Source organism: Acinonyx jubatus, chromosome B2 (genome assembly GCF_027475565.1).
Source record: "Acinonyx jubatus isolate Ajub_Pintada_27869175 chromosome B2, VMU_Ajub_asm_v1.0, whole genome shotgun sequence".
NCBI classification, from domain to species: Eukaryota; Metazoa; Chordata; class Mammalia; order Carnivora; family Felidae; genus Acinonyx; species Acinonyx jubatus.
The window spans coordinates 74,474,395-74,498,961 of NC_069385.1; the positions used below are offsets into that span (position 1 = coordinate 74,474,395).

The window sequence follows — 24,567 nt, forward strand, 5'->3', positions numbered from 1 at the left end:
TACAGAGCCCAACCCGGGGCTCAAACTCGCAAACGATGAGATCATGACCTGAGCTGAAACCAAGAGTCAGACCCTTAACCAACTGAGCCACTTGGGGGCCGCATGGTTTCCTTTTCTGTAAAATGGAAATAATAATTGCATTTTAGGGGTAAATTGAATTTTCAAGGTTGTGGTAGGAATTAAATGAAATTAACTGAGAGTAATGTATGTAAAACTTAGTGCCTGGAACATACTCTCAGTAAATGTTAGCTATTGTTGTTGTTTCATTATTATTATTGGTGTATCTATGCAACTGTCCTCCTAGTCAGACTGCTAGATCTGCGAAGGCTGAGGTGTATCTCTGGCATTAAATGTGAACATGTTGCACATTCTAGTTACTCAATAAACATCTTGATATGATGCTTTTCTCGATGTGAAGTAAACTGTGTTTTGCAAGTAGAATGTGCCTTCTTTATGGTGAGAAGAGAGCTCTCCTAAAGACAGTGGCCAAACCAAAGGTCATATTCTCACCCATGTGTTGTGGAGGATATAGTTTTTGTTCTGGGAAACTCATATGTCCTGAACCAAAAAATGTCTGTGAGCATGAGAAACACACCACTGGCTGTTTTCCAGTTTGGAATGAGTGTTTGCAGTTTGCTAAATCACGTTGCTGTTCCACCTGTTCTTATGCTCCAGCCATGACCCTCTTCACATCTAGCTCTTCAGGGTGGCGGAAGGCAATGAAGGAGTGGAGCTTCCAATGAACCCCAAGCAGGTCCGCTTAAAATGTCCCCTGCTCTCTATTCATAGGTATTGTTCAGAATATTTAGAAGTGTTCAAACATGAAGGAAAGTGATCCCTATTTCTTACTTTACAAAGCAAGTAATATTTCTCCCACAAAAGCAAAGAGCACAGGCAAAGCCATTTAATAATCGTGGCAGCAGCCTCACTGTAGAATGAGGTGTGTGTGACAGGCAAGCTGAGCACTTGGGGGACCTTTCAGTTGCTTCCTCCCACTAAGGTCCGTCACCTACACCCACAAACTATCTCTTTCAGGTTGATAGATCTCTGTTTCCCACTCTCTGCTCTGGGGAGGACGGTATCACATTTCCCGCCCTGCAGGTGTCCAAGCCTTCTATTCGAACAACAAACCATGAAGTTGAGGCCGAGTGCCAGAGGCCCAGTCTCGTACAGCAGGCACTGCATCTGCCCGTGAGATGGGGTCTCTGATAGCTGTGCTGTCCCTTAAAAACAGAAGAAACCAAACCCCACTTTCACTACATGAGAAGGTGCTTCCTGACAAATTTCCCCTCTGTGAAGGTCTTATCCTGGGGCAGAACAGCATTCACAAGAGGAGACTGCAAAATCCCTTATGAAGAAAATTATCTGATCATAATTCTCCAGTCCAATCTATGGAACCACTTCTGTGGTTGGTACCTGAAGCGAATGCTTTTTTCTCTGTTTTCTTCCCTTTTACTTCATCATTTTTTCATTCTAGTACCTTGTTCCCTGTTACTTTTCTCCTTCCTCACCCCCGTCTTTTTTATTTTTTTACTTAAAAAATCTTAAGTTTTTTATTTATTATTTTTGTGTGAGAGAGAGAGTAAGCAAGGGAGAGGTGGGGGGGGGGGGGAAGGGAGAGAATCCCAAGCAGGACCCATGCTATTAATACAGAGCTCGACACAGAGCTCACAAACCATGAGATTATGACCTGAGCCATAATCAAGAGTAGGATGCTTAACCGACTGAGCCACCCAGGTGCCTCACTCACCACCCTCTTTTTTAAAAAGAGTGAAGTGTGGTTATTAAAACACAAGTCTAATAGGATCGGGACTACCTGAATTTGGATACAAGCTCCACCACTTACTAGGTGGATGACCTAGGGCAAGCTACTTCCTGTTTATGCCTTAGTTTCATCACTGTAAAATGAGGCCAATGAAATAATCTCCCTTGTGTGCAACAGCTCCAGACTACACAACCCACATTGTTTTCTACAACCCTCAGGGGTTGGTGGTTGCCATGGACTCTGCTTCCTGATCAAGAGTGATGACCTTTCTGAGACCAAACAGCCATCCCCAGGTCTTCTGCAATAAGTTCACAGGACATTGCACTGTGAGGAGCCCCCGGGCGTTTCACAGTGTGGAAGGCGGCTCTTGGGGTTATACAACACATCCTCACTGTTGTGATGATAAAATACAGAAACACAACTACAGCTCTTTGAATAATACCTAGAACATAGTCAGTACCTATGTTCACTAAACATGGGCCATTGTTCCTTGATGCCTCTTCAAGTACTCATGGCAGTCAAGGGCATGCTTGTTCTCATGATGGTACTCTGTTGTCATCTTTAGATCCAGGTCATCTTGCCCTTCACCTGGGAGCTTTCAGTTCCACTTAGTGCTCTTCCACAAGCTGGTTATCCTGCCTTCTGATGACTTCCTATATGTTGAGGACCCTTGTTTTCTTAGGACATTCCAGTTTTAGGGAAGAAAAACTACTTGTATGACTGCTTATGATGCTGGGGGGTAGTTTTCTACTTAATGGTTGCAGATGTTAGAAAGCAACTTTGGCCATTCTGCCCTCCTTTTTCGTAAGTCTCTAAAAGGGGCCTCGTGCTTACAGCTTGTGCCTGCTATCCCACCATCCAGTGTGTTTTTATCAAGTGTCTTTTGTCTGCCAGACACTATACTTAGCACTAGTGCTAAGCCATGGGGCATTTGGTGAAGACCCTCCAGTGCCTTACTGGGGTTTCTTCACATGCACAATCAATAAGCTGAGGCCAAGAGCTCTCTTACCTCGGGTCCATTCACTCCTGGGGATGATGCACCGCATTCTCTATGTTGAGGGTGGGGAAAGTGCAGTGACCCAGCTGTGTAGTATTGGGGAGGAGGTGTGAATTTCATTTTGGCCTGCCCCTTCTGTGTCAGTGTCCCACTGTCACCCCCAAAGCCACCCAAGTGAGCCTGTGGGATTTTACCTAGTAGCAGCCTTCATTTCCTGTTGTGCTCAGGAGGTGAGCATGCAGACTAGGTCGCCTTTGCAGAGAGTATTTTCTTCTGTGGTGCTAATTCCAAAACCAGATGTGGTCAGCTTTTTATCTTTGATTAGAAATTCCCATAACTTAACTGCATTGTGGGTATACAAAAATATCATATTGTGCTTCAAAGTGTAGCCCATATTGTGCTTCTGAAGACTATTTGGCCAAATGAGATCTTAGGAAATATAAGAGTCTACATAAAAGAAGAACTTTATCCTACAAACTAGTTTGGACATGATTCCTTTCTGCCATTTTCATTGAGCCAGTAAAAATCCCCAAAAGAATGAAGTAGCGGGGTGCCTGGGTGGCTCAGTTGGTTGGGCATCCAGCTTTGGCTCATGTCATGATCTTGCGGTCTGTGAGTTTGAGCCCCGCGTCAGGCTCTGTGCTGACAGCTCAGAGCCTGGAGCCTGCTTTGGATTCTGTGTCTCCCTCTCTCTCTGCCCCTCCCCTGCTCACACCTCTGTCTCTCTTTAAAAAAGAAAAAAAAAATGAAGTAGCAACCACACTGCTACTAATACAAACCCAAAATCAAGGCACTCAAGTTAAACCTTTGGTGACATAGGTTTCTTGGTAGAAAAAAGCTAACAAATTCAAAACCAAAGAATTATTTTTTAAATTTTATTTTTACTTATATTAATGGGCATTACCACCTCTCCACATATACATTCCTGCTCCCAGAAAGCAGTTGCATTCAACTTATAAATGATTTTTTTTGTCTGCATTTTCGTATTTCTGTGTTACATGCTATAGTATTGCCACTTGATTTTCTAGATTTTATTTTATTTTATTTTATTTTCTATACTTAGACAATTCAGTTATCTTCCTGTTATGAATAATGAGGGTTTTGATCTCTTTTTACATACTCCCCACAACTACCTAACACATTCACACACACACAAACACACACACATACTTGCTATCCTCCCAGTATAGTTAACTCTGATTTTGGTTAAATTAGATCTATCAGTAAATAGAGTTTTTTAATATATATATATATATATATATATATATATATATATATATATATATAAATTTATTATTTATTTATTTATTTTGAGAGAGACAGAGAGAAAGAGTGGGGGAGTGACAGAGAGGTAGAGGCACAGAGCCCGATGTAGGGCTCAATCCCACAAACCATGAGATCATGACCTGAGCTGAAATCAAGAGTTGGACACTTAACCAACTGAGCCACCCAAGAGCCCCAGTAAATAGTTTATTTACGTTTTTATTATGTCAACACAATTGAAAGTTCTGCAAGATTTTATTATCACTTTTCCTTTCCTCCACATCTTTATTTCCTTGGTACTTGTATATGGTCTTTGTCTTTCTTCATTTTTTAGTTTACTATATGCACACCACTACTGTATCCCCAAACTCCTTCAGCTGTGTAAGTTTCCTCTGGGTACATTCAAACATACCTGATAGTCTGTCTGCTTTATCTGACTGAACCAGTCTTAGCAGTCTTCTGACTTGCCCTTTGAGTTTGACTGATCTTCAGGCCTCTCTCTAGCCAGGTATAATTGTGGAATCTCCTTTGCCACCACCCCATCATCCCAAGGGATTCTTTTTGCCACTGTCCCAAGTTGGGACCCCTATTTCCTAGATTCCATAATTTCCTCCTTTTTTGGGTTTATTCCTTTATGTTACCTATACACATGCTTCAATTTTTCCTTAGAAAAAGCCCATGAATGGTAAATTTTGAGACTAGGTATCTTTATTCTATCCTCATACTTCATTTAGATTTTGGCTAGGTATAAAATTTCAGGTTTTAAGTGTTTTTTTTCCCCTCTCTCTCTGAATTTAAATTTTTCCTTCATTGTCTATTACTATTCAGTGTTTATGGAGAATCCAAAGTCATTTTGATACTTAATTCTTTGTATGAGACCCACTCCTCCTCTCTTATCCCAATTAGAGGGATTTCACAATTTATTCTTTCTTTTCCTTCTTTTTCTTCTTTGAAAAAAAAAATCTCAGGGTGCCTGGGTGGCTCAGTTGGTTGAGCGTCCAACTTCAGCTCAGGTCATGATCTCACAGTTTGTGAGTTTGAGCCCCGTGTCGAGCTCTGTGCTGATAGCTTGGGGCCTGGAGCCTGCTTTGGATTCTGTGTCTCCCTCTCTCTCTGCTCCTCCCCTGCTCACACGCTGTCTCTCTCTAAAAAATAAATAAATATTTTTTGAAAATCTCAGGCACTTTGAAAATTCACAGTGATGTGTATCACAGGCTGGATTTCCAGAAAGCAGACCCTGAGATGGAGATTAGTATGGGGAAGGTTTATTTGGGAGTGCTCTTGAGATCAACACCTATGGAGGGACGGAAGGGAAGGGAGAGGGAGGGAGAAGTTGAGTTGTGATGTGATCTCAGAAGAACCTCAGCAGTGGGTCTGTAGTGGCTCCACAAGTAGGATGGCCCTTCAGAGTTGTCCTGGATGGGGGAAGGAGGCTGGTCCTTTACATCCCTGTGTTGATTGGATATGGGCCACCCCAGAAGGAGACAGGATCTTGGGTAAGGCAATTTTTTCCTGCTGAGGCACTCTCCAGCAGAAAAACTCACTGCAGCAAGGGGACTAAGTCCTTTGTCCCTGAAGGGAGATGTAAGGGATGCACCACAGCACTGTCACACTGTGTCTTGCAGCATGGGCTTGATTTCATCCATTGTGGTAGGCACACAGAGAATCCTTTCTATTGGAACTTCATCCATTGGTCTGTAGTATTTTCTTAAACTACTTCTTTGATTTGCTTTTTTCACTTTCTTTGTTTTCTTTTTCTGGAACTGTTATTATTCAGGTGTGGGATTACTTCGAATTTCTTATCTTTCTGACCCCATTATCTTCTCTTTGCCCTTTTGGCTCTGTCTGTAATTTTTGTCAAGTTTATTTTTCAACCCTTCTTTGAAGCTTGATTTTTTATATTCTTTGATTTTTAACATTATGCCATTCTTATTTAATGGATACAATATCTTCTCTTATCTTACTAAGAATATTAGCAATATTTTTTGTGAAATCTCCTTGCATTGTTTTTATCTCCATGCGATTTTTAAATGTTTATTTGTTTGGACCTCCTGCTTTTCGTATTAGATGCATTTCTTAAAGTTTGGCAAGTCATGTCTTTGCTCATGTGTAGAGCTAATTGCAACCTGTGCACATGTTGCTGAGGCCCAGCTGTGGGCTGACATCAGGGTGATCTGTTTGGGTTGTTTCACTGGTGCTGCTCCAATATCAATAGCTTTGGACTTTTTTTTTTCTTCTTAAGGTGTTCAGATTCCCTAGGGAAGGACATTATACTATCTTATTAGAGGAATAGTCTAGATTTCTGGAAGGCAAATGTGGAAAGAAAGCTAGAGTGCAGAGGCTGTTAATAATATTTCTACATAACACCTGATGTCAATATCTCCCTATCATTATGTGGGCCTGGTGGCTTTTAGCTCAGAGAGACTCTGTTTTACCTTCTCTGGAGAATAAACATTTGTTTTCTTCCATGGGAAGGAGCAGCAGGCACTTGGCTCTTGGTTTCAGGGTAGGTATTTGGAAATCTCATGAGGACTATCAATCAACACTCCTTTTATTAGCTCTACTTTCACCCCTATTTCCAAAAGTCCAGGATGATGCCAATTCTTCATCCTCCTGGAGGTTCTATGGCATAAATGTGGTTTTGTCTTGGCTCTCCCTGCTGTCGATGTAGCAGTTAACTTTATTGGGTCTGCTAAGTCTGTTGCATTCATTTATTTTCTTTCTAGCATCCAAAATTTTGTTGCTTCTGTCTTCTTCCCTATTCCCTTGGTCCTGTGGGTTTAGGACTTAAGAAAAAATCCTTTGCTGTCAGTCTAGTAGAGTTTTGGAGGAAGCAGAGATAATGCAATGAGATTCCATCCTTAACTAGAAGTAAATACACAAAATCCCTGATCATTACATTTCTCTGAAATTCCCTTCAAGTAATTTAAGTGAAACCAGCTTGATTCTAGGATCCATTAGAATCTTCAAGCTATAATTCCCTTCTATTTAATTTTATGATTAAAATTTTAATGATCACAAATCTGTAAATTTTCTCTGTAAACATGGGAATTAATGTAGGAAATAGAATACATTGATGAAATTATAGATTGAAAGTTAGCGAGAATACAGCAAAAGAAATTGTATCCTGTGCCTGGTAGCATTTTTGTGGTAAAAACTGTAAGAGCTTGGATCTCTATCTTGCCTCTACTACTTAGTAGCAGAATAAAACTTAATCCTTTTGAGGTCCCTGTTAAATAGACATAATAAACCAATACTGCATTTAGCTGAAGGTAAGATTGAGTAGGAGATGGAGATAGGATAGCCACCAATGTCTGGCACATGGCTGGTGCACAGCAGAAGTTAGTTTTTTTCCCTGGAACCAGAGGGAAGGGGGAAGAATAATGAGACTTCTCAGGGAAGATGTAAAAGGATGGGGCTAGGAGATGTTCCCCATTCCCGGGGCCTTCAACTAATCTTTGGAGTCCATACTTACTCCTGTGGAATTTGCATGTTTTCTGCTATAGTAAAGAATTCAGGAAGGGGCGCCTGGGTGGCTCAGTCGGTTAAGCATCAGACTTCGGCTCAGGTCATCATCTCATAGCTCCTGAGTTTTGAGCCCCGCGTGGGGCTCTGTGCTGACAGCTCAGAGCATGGAGCCTGTTTCAGATTCTGTCTCCATCTCTCTCTGCCCTTCTCTCTCTCGGACTCTTTCAAAAGTAAGTAAACATTAAAAAAATTAAAAAAATAAAGAATTCAGGGAAAGGACGCCCTGGAAAAAAGAGGGCTAGCTGGTGGTAAACAGAAAAAAAGATAAGAGGAAAAAGAAGATAAGAAGGATAAAACAAAGGACATATTGATAGACATAGTATTGACAAGAGTGGCAGTGGTGGGACATCTGGTCACCCCAAGCATAATATCAGGGGTAAAAACAGTTTCTAAATTAACCTTAAAACCGAGGAGAAAACACATTCAACTTCAACTCAAGGGGTGATTTATTCAGTTAAGGGATTATATGATTTTTTCTTCTCTTTGGACTTCCTTCTATTGCCTGACTCTAGTGACTCGTTAGCCCTCTCAGTAGAGGGACAGTAAGATAAGTAAAAGAAGAGGAAACTTGAACCAGTCCTTTCAGAAACTGGCTAGTAATTCTGATGAAAGTTTGATAAAGGAGGAGGAAAATAAACTTTCTTGATTATCAGTGGAATTAAATTATGCCTGGATACCTAGTCTCTATTATTGGGGATAATTGTGAGTTGGCTGCATGTCAATTTAGAGAAATGATATGTAACTTAAATAAATGATCTACATCTGGAAGTTTCTGTTTCTGTAAAAAAAAAATCTAGGACTGAGTTAAATAGTTGGATGACTTTCAAAATTTTGAATTTGTCAGATTTTAGTGGTCATTAGTAGAGAAGCAGAAACAGCAGCAAAAGAAAGGTTATTAGTTACCTAGGGAGACTATTAAAAATAATTGTTAAGTGCAACTCTGTTACATGCAACTCTGCCCAGGTAGGAAGGAGTTTGGGTCAAGTACTGTTCTATAAGGAAGGTTGCTGCTTATCCTTTGTTGTCATCCAGAATTCTAATTACAGCCCTCAGTTGAATCCACCCTGTATATGTACTTCTGTAGAAATCACTGGAGGGGTTTCTTTACTTGAAAATTTATGAATATAACAAAAGGGTTTGAAAATGATTGAACCCTTGCTGCTGAGCAAACTCTGCAGCTTGAAAACCAGTCAAATACTCACTTATGAGAAAATAGACTTCACAAACCAATACCCATGTGTAGTGGTGTATCTGGTATTGTTTCACACTCCCCATCCCTAGGCCATCAGCACAACTCTTTGTCAGGTGTGGTTAAGGGAATGGTACATGCCTGGGTTTTGTTCAAACCACCCTCTCCTTTCATCATCTTGTTCTGCATCATTTCTGGTCTTCAGTGTCCCATGATGCTCTGCATCCCATTGGAACAGTCCATCCTTGTAATGAGAGGAATATCCGAATTGTGGCAATTCTCACTGTCACTGCTGCAGTTGCTCAGATTGCATACTTTTAAAGTGTCATCACTAGCTGTATTTCTACAATGGATACAACTGCTGTTTCTAATTTTCTCACACAGGGCAGATAGCTACAGGGCTGGGATATAAAAGAGGACCTCTTTCCTTCAGCACACTGCTCTTGACCCTCCCCAGATCCTTGACTGTCTCTGGGCTTTGTCCCTGTGCTCTGCACATGCTCAGGAATAATAGAAGTTTTGTAGACAGCTACAGCTTTTAAAAAACTATATATATATATAAAACAATATTCTTGCTGAAATTTCTATAATCTGGAAATTTCTCTCCCACTTTGTTGAAGTCATTGACGGAAGTATCTCTCTTGGGCTATACTTTTAAACATCTTTCTAACTATGGAACTGCTGGGGTTGCTACCAAACTGTTGAAGGTCTATTCTGTGTGGCCACACAATGAGATAAAAGTTTTCTAATTAGTATAGTATATGTAGTAGCATTAGTATATAATGCAATTAAAAAAATTTGTTGTGAACTATGTCATACATAAAAGAGTTTTCATAAGATATATGTACAATTTGAAGACTAATAGCATGAATACCCATTTGCCTACCACTTAGCTGAAGAAATACAATATTGTCAGTCCATTTAAAACCTTCTGGGTGCCTCTCTGATCCCATCTTCTTCCCTTTAATCAAAGGTAATTCTAGCCTGAATTTTAAGTGAGTCATTCCCTTGCTTTCCTTTATAGTTTTAACACATATGGATATACCTAAATAATGTATTATTTTTGAATTTTAAATAAATGGAATTCTACTATATACTGTGAGCATTCTTCTGTGAGTCTTTTTTTCACTCATCATTACATTGGTATCATTCATATTAAAGCATTTAGCTACAGTTTGTTCATTTTTATTGCTGTGTGGTACTCTATTTTATGAATATACTATAATTTATTTACTCTACTATTGATAGACATTTGTGGGTTCCTTTTTTATTTTGGGGTTCTGACAGCCAGTGATGCTCTGAATATGTTCTTGTGTGTCTCATGGTAAAACCTATGAGGAAAGTGCTGGCTCATAAGGCATATATGTAAGTTGAGCTTTTCTATGTAATCCCATTTTTTTTCAAAGCGTTTATAGCAATTTACTCTCTACCAGCCATCTGTTAGAGTCTTCATTGTTAATATTTTTGCCAGTGCATAGTAGGGTCAGAGCTCTTAATTTTTGCTAGTCTAGTGAGTGTGAAATAATATTTCACTGTGTTTTTAATTTGTATTTCTTAATTACTCAATGGGGTGAAAGCCATTTCAGACGTTTGCTGGCCATCTCAATTTTCTCTTTTTGAAGTGCCTTTTCGAGTCCTTTGCTCAGTTTTCTCTTGGTTGGACTGTCCTTTGATTAATGATTTGTAGAAGTTCTTTATGTATTCTAGATACAAGTTCTTTGTTGTTAATAGAAGTTGAAAATACCTTTTAATCTCTGTGACTTACTCTTTAATTTCACTTAGAATATCTTATGATGAACAACTGCTTTGATCTTAATGTTGTAGTTACCAATTTTCTCCTTATAAAGTTGATGCTTTTTATATCTTAAGAAGTGCTATCATACCATGAAGTCATGAAAATGTCTTCCAAAATGTTTTTAATGTAAAATTATCTTCTAGATTATTATATATTATCTTCTAGAACCTTTATAGTTTGCTTTTCATAGATAGGTTTTTAATTCTTTCGGAAGTAGCCTTTGGTATGGTGTGAGTTACAGGGTCCTATTTTCAAATTTTCTGTATGGGTAGCTGTTTTCCAAGCATCATGTATTAAAAAGTAATATCTTTCAGCAACTGATCTGCTGTGCTATATTTTCCCCCCACAAATCAAGTGTCTGTATATTCATGGCTTTCTCCCCAGGCTCTCATTTGTGTTCCATTGGCCTACTTGTTTTTCCCTGGGATAATTCTGTGCTACTATGTAAATTTTAGAATCAGCTTATTGAGTTACACGCGCGCGCGCACACACACACACACACACACACACACACACACATACCCTTTATTGTAATTTTGATTGAGAATGCATTGAATCCATGTCAATATGGAGAGAACAGTTTTTTAAAATTGAGCTTCCAGGGGAAGAACAAATGAGTATGTTACCTTCCCATGAGGCTACTATGCTGCAAGAAGTCAAGTACATGAGGAAACCACAGGTAGGTTCTCCCCTTAGCAGTTCTAACTTCAAATCTTTTCAGCCCAGAGGCCAGGCATATGAGTGAGCAAATCCTCAGATGAGTACAGTTTTCAACTGTAGGGTCACTTCCAGACTTCAGGTCTTCGCAGCTAAGAATCTAGACATCATGAAGCAGAGACAAGCCTTTTTTTTCTTTATTATTTCTTGACCCATGGAAAATGGGCAAAATAAATTGATTGTTGTCTTAGACCCCCAATTTTGGTGATTTGTTATGTAACAATAATAAACAATAACAGAGTAGTCTTCTTTAATTTCTCCCAATAAAGCTGCATAGTTTTTCAGTGAAATCTTGTACATGTTTGTTAGATTGATTCGTAAGTAATGTATGTTTTCTATATGTCTCTGAGTTTGGCTTACAGATATTTTGCTTATGCTTTTTGAATTCATGTTTATGATAAGACTTTAATTTTACTTTCTTGGCCTGTCTTTAGTTTTGGTGCCAATGCAGTACTAGCTTTAAAAATAGAGAAATATTTCCTCTTTTTATTCCCTGAAAACATTTGTAAAAAGGGAAGTGTCTTGTTCCTTCAGCATTTGGGAGAAATCATGTTTAAAACCATCCAATCCTGGTGTTTTCTTTTATGTGTAGAGATTTATACCTATGGACTTAAGTTTTTGCATTGATAGAGGACAAGTCAGGATTTTTATTTGTTCTTGAATTAGTGTGTTAATTTATACATTTTTAAAGAATGTTTTCATTACACTTATATTTTAAGTAGTCTGTTTGCTACAAATTCTTTGAAATGTGTTTTTAATTTTTACTTTATGGCCTCATACTTGTTTAATTCTTATAAATTGGCCAAAAGTTATTCAAAATACTTTTTTACATTAGCTTTTTTTTTTAATTTTTTTTTTAACGTTTATTTATTTTTGAGACAGAGAGAGACAGAGCATGAAGGGGGGAGGGGCAGAGAGAGAAGGAGACACAGAATCGGAAGCAGGCTCCAGGCTCTGAGCCATCAGCCCAGAGCCTGACGCGGGGCTCGAACTCACGGACCGCAAGATTGTGACCTGAGCTGAAGTCGGACGCTCAACCGACTGTGCCACCCAGGCGCCCCTACATTAGCTTTTTTAATCTATGCTGCAAACAAGGAGTTGTAATCTTTTTGGCTCTTAATACTGTTTCTTCTCTATTTTGTTCTTGGTAAATTTTGCAAAAAGTGTATCAATTTTACTAGACTTAACCAAATAAGCCAGCTTTTCTGGTTGTTTCTTCTGTTTATTTTCTCTATTGTGTCATTGTTTCATTATGTTTCATCAAGTTCTGCTCTTATATTTATTCTCTTTCTTCTATTTTATTTGGATTTAGTTTTTTCTTTTTTGAGCTTTTTTTAAAATTTTATTTTTAATCTTTATTTATTTTTGAGAGAGACAGAGTACGAGTGGGGGAGGGGCAGAGAGAGGGGGAGTCATAGAATCCGAAGTAGGCTGCAGGCTCAGCTGCAAGCTGTTAGCACAGAGCCTGTCTTGGGGCTTGAACCCATGTACCACGAGATCATGGCCTGAGCTGAAGTCAGTCGCTTAACCGACTGAGCCACCCAGTTGCCCCTCTTTTTTGAACTTTTTTAAGTTGAGTGCCTAGGTTAGTTTTTTTCAACCTTCTTTCTTTTTTAATACAAACATGTAAGACTTTAACTTTCTTTCCAGGTATTATTTGTAGATGATTCCAACAAGTTCGATAAGTATTTTTCATGACCATTCACTTTTAAGGATTTTTAAATTTCTGTGATTCATGTATTACTTAAAAGTGTATTTTTCAATTTCCTAATACAGTGTGTTTTTAGTTACTATTATCTTCTTAATTACTAATTTGATGTGTTGTGATAAAATATGGTCCTCATAGCATAGAGTCTTTGAAATTTGTTGATAATTGTTGGGATCACTCCTTGTTTACTTATTGTAAATTTTTTCTGTGTACTTCAGATGAATGTGTTATTTTCCGGTTGCTGGGTGCGGTATTCTATATATGTCTGTTGGCTCAAGGATAGTATTTGTGCGATTCAGACATTACTTCACCTTATCGTATGTTACAGTATGTTTCTAATGCCCTTTGAGTGTGAGTTCCTTTTGAGTTTGACCTTTAGATGGCCCATTTTTCAAGTGCATTCCTCCAGAGCAGACTTTCCTTTGCCTCTGCTGAGCACATGAGGGAGCTATCACCTGAGACTGTTTCAAACTGTATTCTCGGTTTAGGGTATTTTTGTTTGTGTGTTTTTGACCATGTAGGTGTATGAAATCGGGCCCCTACATCGTCCTCAGTGAATGTGGCTCGAGATTAGGAATTCCCAGTGGAAAGGCAGAGGAAGGCATTGTCTCCCTCCGTGGGGTGGGTGTTTTCCTACTTCACCCACTGATAAAACTGCTCCCCAGAGAGATGCTGGCTTTTAGGTTGGTGTCTGTGACTTGAAGTCGCCCCTCCTGAGAGCACTAAGAATTGGCATGTATTGCCCAGGCAAACTCTGGCTCCAGCGTGTACTTACCCTGAGGATTTGTGCTTTCTCATCGTTTCTGACATCTGAGGAATTCTTACTCTCTGGCCAACTTCTCCATGCATTTAAATTATGATTATATATTTTAACTAGCATTTTTATTTGTGCAATACTTGGAGAGGTTTCCACATTGCTAGAAAGATAAGTCTATAATGTAATTTGGAAACTAAAAAAAAAAAAAGAAAAGAACAATCCAGCATCAAACTATGATTTCAGGTGAAAATGGCTCTGGATTTAATTTTCTACTTGGACTATTCCAAGGTACAGGAGGAAATAGTGTAGTTAAAAGGATAAATGGAAAAAGAACTAGAGAACATGACAGAGTTCACATTATAAGCTCTTTCCTATCTGCCAAACCAGTACAAAAGTTTCAACTTCCTCTCTCTGAGTTTCCGTATCTATAAAGAAATTAATACTGCTACCAGATTCGTGAAGCTTTCATAAGGAAAAATATCTAAATCTGCTATATGTGGGACTTTGCATAGAGTAAACAATTCAGGAAATGTGGGGTAGGATTGACTCTGAGACTCCTAGTGGGATTTTGATAGACGCTTCCCAGAGTTTGCCTAGAGACATAGTCAATGCCTCTATGCATGTGATAGTTTAAATGAACTCAGACTAAACTGAATACAATGGAAAAAGGCAATTCTAGAGGGGAAATCACTTTGTGGATAAAAGGGCAATTCTGATGGGTGCTATTTAAACACAGGTCTCAAAGAATTCCCATAAATTTCCAAGGAACATGACTTCACAGTGACTCAAAACCCTTCAAGCCTGATAGAGTTTAGACACCATCCTGATGCTATGAGTCTCAACAGGGCTGCTCATTTGCAAGAGTGGTAAATGTGGGACATTTCACTTCCTTGGATCTTAGCATCAAGGATAAAATGTCCCCACTTACTGCCTGAATTCTCATTTGATTCTTTTCATGTGCATTTTTTTTTTTTTTTAACAGGGTGGGTTTTCATCTCTGGAAGGCAGGAGAACAGCTTTGGGTCGTTTGGGTACAGAGACTGGGAATTCCAAGATGCCTTAGTATCTGGCGAAATGTAGAGGCTTCTACTTGGCTCATGCAGGGTGAGTGCAGATTATCTTTGACATTTACTGGATGGGGACGTTTTTGCTACAGGAATGAAGTGTTTTCCAGTTTATTTTAAACTGAGACCTCTCAATTCACTGTGATAGTTGGTTTGGCAGACTTAGTTGCCTTTAAAAACTCCTCCATCTTGAATGAAACTTAAAATGACTCTGAGCCCGGTCGAAGAAGGAAAAGTTGATGAAGTAACCCCTGGGCACTGCTGCCCTATGAGTCATAGCTGGGGAAAAGCATCAAGGGCTTCTGTCACTGCGTGTCTCAAAGACCTTGAATGATGTGGGGAATGGACTCCAACCGGTCATCTGGTCACACCCATGGCTTACTCCCTGGCTCGTGGACTGCTTCTTATGTTACTTAACTAAGACTACAGAAAAAGTGCCTCAGCATATACCACACTCAGAGCCTTTATGATCTGGATGTTCGAAAGGGCAATGAAACAAAAGAATAAAGATAAAATTAGGTATTTTTACTAATGGTTAGAAAATTTTAAAGCAATGAAAGAAAGTAGTGTAGCTCAAACGAATTGCTGAGGGAAGGCAAAGTTCATGAAAGAAACATATTATGGTTTTGCCTGTATTTCTTTTTGCTTCTGGACATGTAAGTATGAGTTAATAAGCTTATAATGTGCACTATACAATATTAGTTTCTTATCAGAGGCTTGTTGTCCAAAATGCTTACATTATTGGATTGAGTTATAAGTATGCTTATTTTCTGATGACAAATTTGGGCCCAGGGAATATTTCCAATTGCATCTGTTGTTTCATTATGAATATAATAACACTAATTATTTCTGTGACTTATTTCACTAGAATCCTGGCAATAAAACAGCCCTAATTTTTAGATTATTATATTACCCTTCCCCATCAAGAACACTTTCATAGCACTGATTAAGAGCAGCACCAAAAGAACAGGCCTCATATCAAACATTTTGGTCCTCTGAAATGAGATAATTGTTTTTAGAACATAATAAACAATAAAGTTTAGCTCCCCATAGAATTGAATTTGATTCTGATCTTCAAATCAAGAATTAAATATTTTGTTAATGGATTGAAATTAGATGTAATCTATGTAAAAACTAGAGAAAGATATATTTTCTTTTTAAAACACAGTTCACACCACCAGGCACAGGTTTCTATCCTGAGGCCACAAACCCCGTGAAATGTGTGTGTGTATGTGTGTGTGTGTGTGTGTGTGTGTGAAAGAGAGAGAAAGAGAGAGAGGGAGAGAAAGAGAGAGAGAGAGAGAGATGTTGTTTGTCATTGTCATTTTTTTCTGGGGCAAGGTATATAGTTTTCATCAATTCTCAAAAAGGTCTATGATTAAGGATCTCTGCCCAAAGATAAGCATACAATTTCAGGCGAGTGATTTGGTTATAAGAGCCTTTTTCTACAGATGGAAGCTGATTGTGTTGTATTTCTGAAAAAATATTTTCTTTATAATAACATTTATCATCAAAAATCTTAATGTTTGAGAAATTAAAATGGAGCATTCTGTTAGTATTAAAGAAAGAAGTGTTCAAAGATAGCTTTTGGGAGCTCCCCAGGATTCTACAATATTCTGCAGCTATGGTCTATTTTCCTGAATCATTAATAACCAAGATATATGGCCCTATTTAACTTGACATCTTAAGGCTTATAATTTAGTTGTTTGATTTTACTTTGTCATTTGCCATGTGTTCATATTCATAGCTCTTCAACAGTGTCTATCTAAAATTATGAAATTCAATTGTGAGGTGAATGGAACTTTAGGATAGCATTCAAATAAATTCCTTCGCTCCATCCCTTCTTTCCTTCCTTCCTTCTTTTTGTTTTATTCTTTGTACTTTTTTCAGTACTCTAAAAACTGAATGTGTTTCGCAAAGCTGTGCAATATTACCAGTAATAGTAACAAAACAATAAAGCTTGATTACCTAAGAGATTGCTCTTTTTTATGGCTTATGATTTATTTGAGAAATAGGGGGAAAAAGGCTCCTACCTCATTAAGTAGGGGGAAAAAAAAAGCTATCCTCATTAAACTAACATCTGATCTACTGTAGTTTTAACTTTCATTTCAAAGCACTAATAACTTGTCATTTGTAGAAATGCTTTGAATAGCATACCGTCCCTGATTGACTGCAGGGCTATAATTCAATCACCAGCCTCTACTGACACTATGATCCCCAGGGGTGCAGCTTGAGGCTTTAGGAATGGCAGCTAAGTCCCAAACCTGAATTACAGCTCCGTTATTCAATCCGGAGCCATGCTTTGTTATTTATAGTACATAGAAAGAGAGTGTGGACTTTTCGAAGGAGGAAGACAATAAATCAAACTAACAAGATGACTGGCTCTAATATTAAAATGTAAAACTCTATGATGTAGAGGTAGAAAGATTAATGAGCATATGACGTAGGGTTATTAAAGGTGTGATGGGCAGGAGAGGGTTTGGATTATGGGGAAATTAAATGAAGTATTTCACTGGAAGGCAATCAAGACAGTGGAAGTTTTTAAATGACCAGCTAATAGACCTGGTCTTATTACCGTAGTGATAGAACCCAGTCCTTTTTGTAATACCCTTTCTCCTAAAATCCCCAAGTCTTACTGTCATGACAAACAATCACAAAGGCATGCAAACACTCTCGCATGTTACTGTTATGACACTGCCACTGATGTGTTCTTGCTGCAGTTGCTCTCCTGGGGATGGGTAGTTGTAACATTTGGGAAGGCCTGAAACAAAGCAATAATGAAGTGATGGTTTTCAGGAATGATCACCAAGTAATACATTCACCGTCATTCAAAGATATTAATGTAAGTTTGAGGAATGAGAAGAACACCAGGTTTTCCGATGGTTTCACTTGAGGTAGTATACCAATTAATAGAGTTACAAGTTAATATCGGAGGATCCCAGATTATTGGCTCCTGTTTCTGTGTAACAGAATCAGTTGCTAAAACCAATTTCTCAGCACGCACCCTTTAACCTTTGCTGTGGTTGTTTTTGCAATCCATTTACCTGATCCCTCTTTCCCCTCTCCTTCATCATCCCTTCAATACTTTAAGCCTCATTTCCTGTCTAGCAGTTAATAAAAGAAAAATGTCACCCCCATAACCCTTACCCAGGCCACCCTCCCTTTCCTTCAGATTTATAGGTCTTTGTCTTAGAGTTAGTTTTTTTCACCTTTGTTTAAAGTTTGTCAGCCTGTCCAAACTTTCAGAAATCTGCAAGTTGACACTCAGTATAATGATTGAGGTATCTTTTGTTTAAATTCAGATTCCTGAGGCATTACCAGTGGAAGCACTGTGAAATATGGAGGACAAATCTGGTGTTAAAAAATAACCCAACCACCCCCAAAACAACCACAGACCTCAACTAGATATGGCTGATCAGCTTTTTTCAGCGTATATGAACCTCACTGGAGGTCCAGGAGGACCACATTCTGTTCCCCTTCTGCTGCAGGGTGCCACCCTGGACGTCTGCTCTTCCTGCAGTCGCTTGCATGGGGTCTAAGAGGAACCTGCTGTTCTGCTTCAGTACTTCAGTGAAATTTCAGGGACCATTTAATACAGTTGTTTGTGGAGAGACAAACATTTTAAAATCTGTGTACTTGAAGGTTGTTCTCACTGCAGAGCAATTAATCCTTAAAAAGAATTTTTAAAAATTCCTCCTGTAGGGCTCGGTTTGCTAGTGTTAATCAGTTAAGGGAGAACTAACAAGATGCAATACATTTTCAAAACACTTTTATTGTTACTTAGAGTATTAAAAAAATTTTTTTAGGGGCGCCTGGGTGGCTCAGTCGGTTAAACAGCCAACTTCAGCTCAGGTCACGATCTCGTGGTCCGTGAGTTCGAGCCCCACGTCGGGCTCTGGGCTGAAGGCTCAGAGCCTGGAGCCTGCTTCCGATTCTGTGTCTCCCTCTCTCTCTGCCCCTCCCCGTTCATGCTCTGTCTCTCTCTGTCTCAAAAATAAATAAAACGTTAAAAAAAATTTAAAAATAAAAAAAAATTTTTTTTTTAATGTTTGTTTATTTTTGAGAGAGAGAAAGACTGAGCATGAGCAGGGGAAGGGCAGAGAGAGAGGGAGACACAGAATCCAAAGCAGGCTCCAGACGCTGAGTTGTCAGCACAGAGCCCGACATGGGGCTTGAAACCACAAACTATGAGATCATGACCTGAGCTGAAGTTGGACACTTAACCAACTGAGCCACCCAGGCACCTTGAAAAAGTAGAGTATATTTTTTACTTCCCTGGAAGGGAGAGATGATCTCAGGATGGTAGAATTGCAAGGGTGGTTAGGTATGTGTATCAGTTTGCTGGGGCTACCATAACCAAGTACCACAGGTTACTAGATGCTTAAACAACAGAAATTTCTTTCCTCATAGTTCTGGAGGCTAGAAGTCTAAGATCAAGGTGTTGGCAGAGTTGGTTTTTCCTAAGGCCTCTCTCCTTGGTTGGTGGATGGCGCCTTCTTGTGTCTCATACAGTCTTTTCTCTGCCTATCTGGGAGCTGATCTCTTCTTATAAGGACACCAGTCAGCTTGGATCAGGTCCCCACCTTAACGACGTCATTTTAACCTAATCACTGCTGTAAAGGCCCTATTTCCCAATACAGTCACAATTAGGGCTTCAACATATGAATTTTGGGGGGACACAAATCAGCCCGTAGCAGTATAATATTCTCTTCATCTTAGAAAAGAAACTGACACCCAAAGAGATAAAGTAAATTGTCCAAGGTCACACAGCTAATTATCGGCATACCTAATATCAGGATTGGAGCTGAGACTTTGTAATTATTAGTACCTACCTGGCCAATATTTAAACAAAAACAAATAGAAGTTAGTAGAGAAGATTGTGAAATCTCAGCATTTGGCAAATAGTGGGCATTCAATAAATATCTGTTGAATGATTGACAGCCTCTCTTTAATTAGAAATAAAGACTTGTCACAGATTTGGTGACTTTTAAAATATGCCTGGAGATGATAAATGGATAGAAAAGTGGATAGACATTGGATTGAGAGACAGAAAGGAAGGATTGGCCAAGAACCATGTATTTAGGAATCATACTTTAAGGAGAGTCCCAGCTCAGCTACTATCTGAAGGGTTCTTTTATCTCATTGTAAACCCTTCCAAACATACACACTGGTACAGGATGAGAGAACTGGGAGGTACAAAACAGGGAGCTGCAGGGAAGGCAGGGTACTGAGTTAATGTTCCCATTAGTGAGTGATTAGGTAAAAATGCTCCCGCAAGGGGTGCCTGGGTGGCTCAGTCGGTTGAGCGTCCGACTTCGGCTCAGGTCACGATCTCACGGTTCGTGAGTTCGAGCCCCGCGTCGGGCTCTGGGCTGATGGCTCGGAGCCTGGAGCCTGCTTCTGACTCTGTGTCTCCCTCTCTCTCTGCCCCTCTCCCATTCATGCTCTGTCTCTCTCTGTCTCAAAAATAAATAAACATTAAAAAAAAAAATTAAAAAAAAAATGCTCCCGCAGATGAGCTCTTCCTTCAATCACTAGGCTCTCCCGGGAGGAGATGCAGGTATTTCAGGTCTCCCTCTGAGAGCTCAATGAAGACAGATGCTAAGATCTCCAGCATCTGAGACAGGCACTAGACCTTGGCAGTCACTCGTGAATGAAAGGAATCCATGAACAAAAGAATATAGTCATCAAGCACTGAATCATGACATCCATCTAACACTAAAGACTAAAACAATTCCTCATAGAACCCCTTGGCTTATATTCAGAGCTTTGCCCACACAGAAACTACCTAGAAGACAAGATATGTATGCTGCTCACTGCTGAACTGGGAAAAGGACCTCATGAATTATTTCATGAACCAGTTTGTGCCTCACCATTGTCTCCCACCCTTAAAATGCCTTTTCTATGAGTTACTCATTAGTTATCTCATACAGTAACTTACATATTTATAGGGTAGCCTGGGTATGTGTGGATCAATTCATTTTATTTTTCTTAAATACAGTCTCTTCTAAGTAGGGACAGCATGATTCCCTGCATGAATTGTAACCCATCATACATAGGCACATCACAAACCTATTTGGAAAATTCTGTAAGCTCCTCTAGAGGGCATGGGCTGAGCATGTCTTCCTCTCTTGGCTCAGCCAGTGTTTCTGACCTTTGGTCAATTGCTTTCTATCTTTCTGAATCTCTTATTTGGATTTTACTCACTAGAAATAATAACCTATCTCTTTGCTGGTGTTCGGAAAGGATTAAAAATTGGAGATTCCTGGGCAGGAGTCTGAAATACAAAGATATGACTTATGGAAATCAAAGTGGTAATTTTCATCATTATTATGACATTCTCTAAAATGTCATCTTGGGGCACCTGGGTGGCTCAGTTGTTAAGCATCGACTTCAGCTCAGGTCATGATCTCACGGTTCGTGGGTTTGAGCCCCATGTGAGGCTCTGTGCTGACAGCTCAGAGCCTGGAGCCTGCTTCAGATTCTGTGTCTCCCTCTCTCTCTCTCTCTGCCTCTGCTTGTGCTCCCTCGCTCTCTGAAAAGTAAATAAACATAAAAAATTTTTTAAAAATGAAGCATCTTAACTTCTTTTGGGCATCTTCTGAGCCACCTCCCTCCCATTTTCAGGACAATCTTTCCCTTCCTTTCCTTGCCATTGAATAATTCTTGTAGCTAGTGCCTTTCAGATTTTATAGATAAAATGGCAATTCAGGCTATTAAGAAGGGATGTAATTGGACAACTGAAGAACAAGAAGTTTCTACTGAGAAATACATCAACACGTTATTAACAAGCCCAAACTGAGCTCTTCGTCGTACTCCAACTGTGTGCAGTCACTCCCTTCCTCTCCTAGAGGCACCTTTTGCAGAAAGTATAAGCCCAGGAGACTCTAGGAGGAGCAGTAAAGTTTGCATAGGCTTCCAAATGGTGCTCCGATAGGGGGATTTCAGGTAACCATCATGCGGCACAAAAAGCCATTTTGGAAAACAACCTGAGAGGAGAGTAAAATCCTACGATTTATATTTTTAATGGCTGAAAATGGTGTTCTGACTCAAGTCACTCAAATCCTTATGGGCTATTTTTAAGCTAAGCTAGCACTGTGCAACTCTTTGAATGTGACACAGCAGCTCCCCTTCCTTCTCCCTTGAGTCTAGGTGAGCCAGAAGTTGGCAGTGAGAGGAAATGCTGAATATTGTACACAGGGAGTTGGGTAGGAATGTTGAGAACTAAGGAGTAGCCTCGCTTACCCTCCCTATTCTCTTAAAATTGTCTGGAGCACGTTTGCTCATACTCCCTAAATTTAAAAATCCCAGGACCCGAGTGAAACAAATCACTCTCCCTCCTAGTGGATTTGCTGACTCTCAGAGAGGTAGAGACAGGCAGTCTGGAGGGCAGGTGTTGTAAATAATTTGTATTTTTCCCACCTGCAATTGTTTCTCTCTGCGTACTCCTTAGCATCCTTCAGTGTGACACTGAATAATCCACCATCTTGAACTGTATTCTTACTGTTTTTTGCCATGGTTCTTGCCTCTCCCAGATTCCAAGCTCTTTAATATCGGGACCAAGACATATAATTCTCGTCTAAAATGTTAAACCTAGCACTCAGCAAATATGACTTAATTGTTTGATGAAAAAGAGGAGCAAATGATTTGATAAGTGAAGACAGAGAAAAAACTCAGGAAGATTTCTAACATTTGAAAACATCAGTGTCTTTTTATGTTTTCACATTATGTGAACGTGGAACTGTTTGCAAAATCTCGGGGCATTCACAGGTAGTGCCCAAATAGTGTTTCTGCAGGAGATGTCCGACCAATGATTGTCCTCCCATGTAGACAATGACATGAACGTGCTTATATGACTGTGTCTCCTGGAATTTCCAAGTCTTCAGATGAGTGGGCTTTGCCCATCAGAAATTAAGAGCAACTGGTGTCCAATATTAATCGACTGACAGACGGGTATAACAGGCATGTTTCACATGCCTCATGCTATCTTCATGATGATTCAGTATGCACGATACTGGCATCTTTAGGTCAGGGAGAAGAAAGAAGCTGAGCTTTAGAGAGCTTATATAACTTGTGGAAGTCACATGTTTCATAAGCAATGACCTTTACCTGTTTAACTCAAAGGCCTTAACCAACCACAAGCACTGCTCCTTGAGCCAGGTTTATTGTTTTTGTTATTGTTGCTTCTTTGCTAAGGCAAGGTGTAGAAATGCATTTAAAACAATAAGAAAAAGAAGCCACACCTGTGGCATCCCTGGAAAAAATATTTGGAAGGATTTAATAGGAAGTAAACATTTAAAAAATATCTTTTATTGATAAAGATGTATTCATTTTTGTGGTAGAAGAATAATTTGAGGGATAGATTGAGAAATTAATTGTATTGAATAATAAAGCCTTCTATTTCGTTAAAAATGTATTTCTTAAAAATGAATAAGATCCAGAAAAGGAATTTCTGAAGGCATAGTTTTATTTTGCTTCTTCAGACATGAATTATGTTGAGATTGCATGCTATACATGTTTTATATTCAATAATGTGCACACATGCTAAAGTCAGAACTATAGCAAGGGCATTTATTCTCAACAATGTAAACAATAAAACCCTACTTACACTGGAAAAGCCATCTTTGTAGGGAAATTTACTTTGTGATAATTTTCCTTGTTTTTAGTCACTTAGTATGCTTTTACTAAGCATTAGATATGCTTTTTGTTTTCCCAAACTTCTATTTTTCAGTTAGTATAAGTCTGGAAAGTTACTAGAACTTATTTCTGTATATTCTTTTTACCTGTGGTTTAGGGAAAGACATATTTCCCTATTGTTACTGTATTGGTGGACCAAATTAATACATATCCTGTGTTTTAGTGGGGATATGTGTAAATTTGATGGTGACTGTATATATAAAATCATATCTCAGTAGAAATTGTTTAGATTTTTGGAATTGGTTTACTCTACTTTTAACAGTTATTAGTAGGGGTCAACAGAATGGAGTGGTGGAAAAATCATAAGCTTAAGAAGTCAAACGACCTGGAATTTAATCCTTCCCTGTGTCCTTAGGTAAACTATAAAACTCTGAACTGTAATTTTTTTCATTGGATGATAAATAATTCCTTGAATTTAAATGAGATAATATATGCAAAGTATAGCTCTTTAGTGAGCACTTAGTACTTTTAGTTTCTCTTTCCATCAAGCTTATTTCCTACTCAGAGATAGAATTCTCATGAACTACAAGGGCATTTGGAAACAAGGTTCAAGACTGATTGCTATTATTTAATAAACTCATTAGTTATTCCTACTAATCTAAACCCACAGATATCCCTGTGAAATCCTGCCAGGGGTCCTATGGAGGATGGCATTAGTGTAGCATTGACAGCTCAGGGAACTGGAAATAAGCCAACGGTCATAAATTGCAAAGCCTTGTACAATCCAAACGTGATGGAAACTATATGTCATTTTGGGGGCGATTTGAAAAGCACATGGTTTGGAGTTATTTTGATGGATTAAGTATTTTCCCTGAATCATCTAGTTTAGAAGATTAAAACTTGATTATAAAATACCAAAATGTTTTTAGATGTAGAAACAGTTGAGCATAAATCAAATACTCCAGGTTCATGAGAAAATAATCAAGTGAACAAGTGATGTGGTGTTCTCTTAGGTCTGATATTGGAACTAAGAAACATTACAATAGTTTATTGTTCATAGAATAATATATTCTTGCAGAATTGTTTTGGAACACAGGCACTACCCAGAGTTGATTGGTGCTTGGCAACACACCAAAGTAATACCCAT

At 39.0% G+C, this 24,567-nt stretch overlaps 1 long non-coding RNA gene across 1 annotated transcript in view; it reads left to right on the forward strand.

The window, feature by feature from the left end:
- Positions 1–18,583, forward strand: part of LOC113598502 (uncharacterized) — a 299,088-nt gene extending 280,505 nt beyond the window's left edge. The window contains exon 8 of the long non-coding RNA XR_008298486.1: positions 14,702–18,583. This is a non-coding gene — a long non-coding RNA (uncharacterized LOC113598502). The remainder of the gene's footprint in view (positions 1–14,701) is intronic.
- Positions 18,584–24,567: the final 5,984 nt, after the last annotated feature.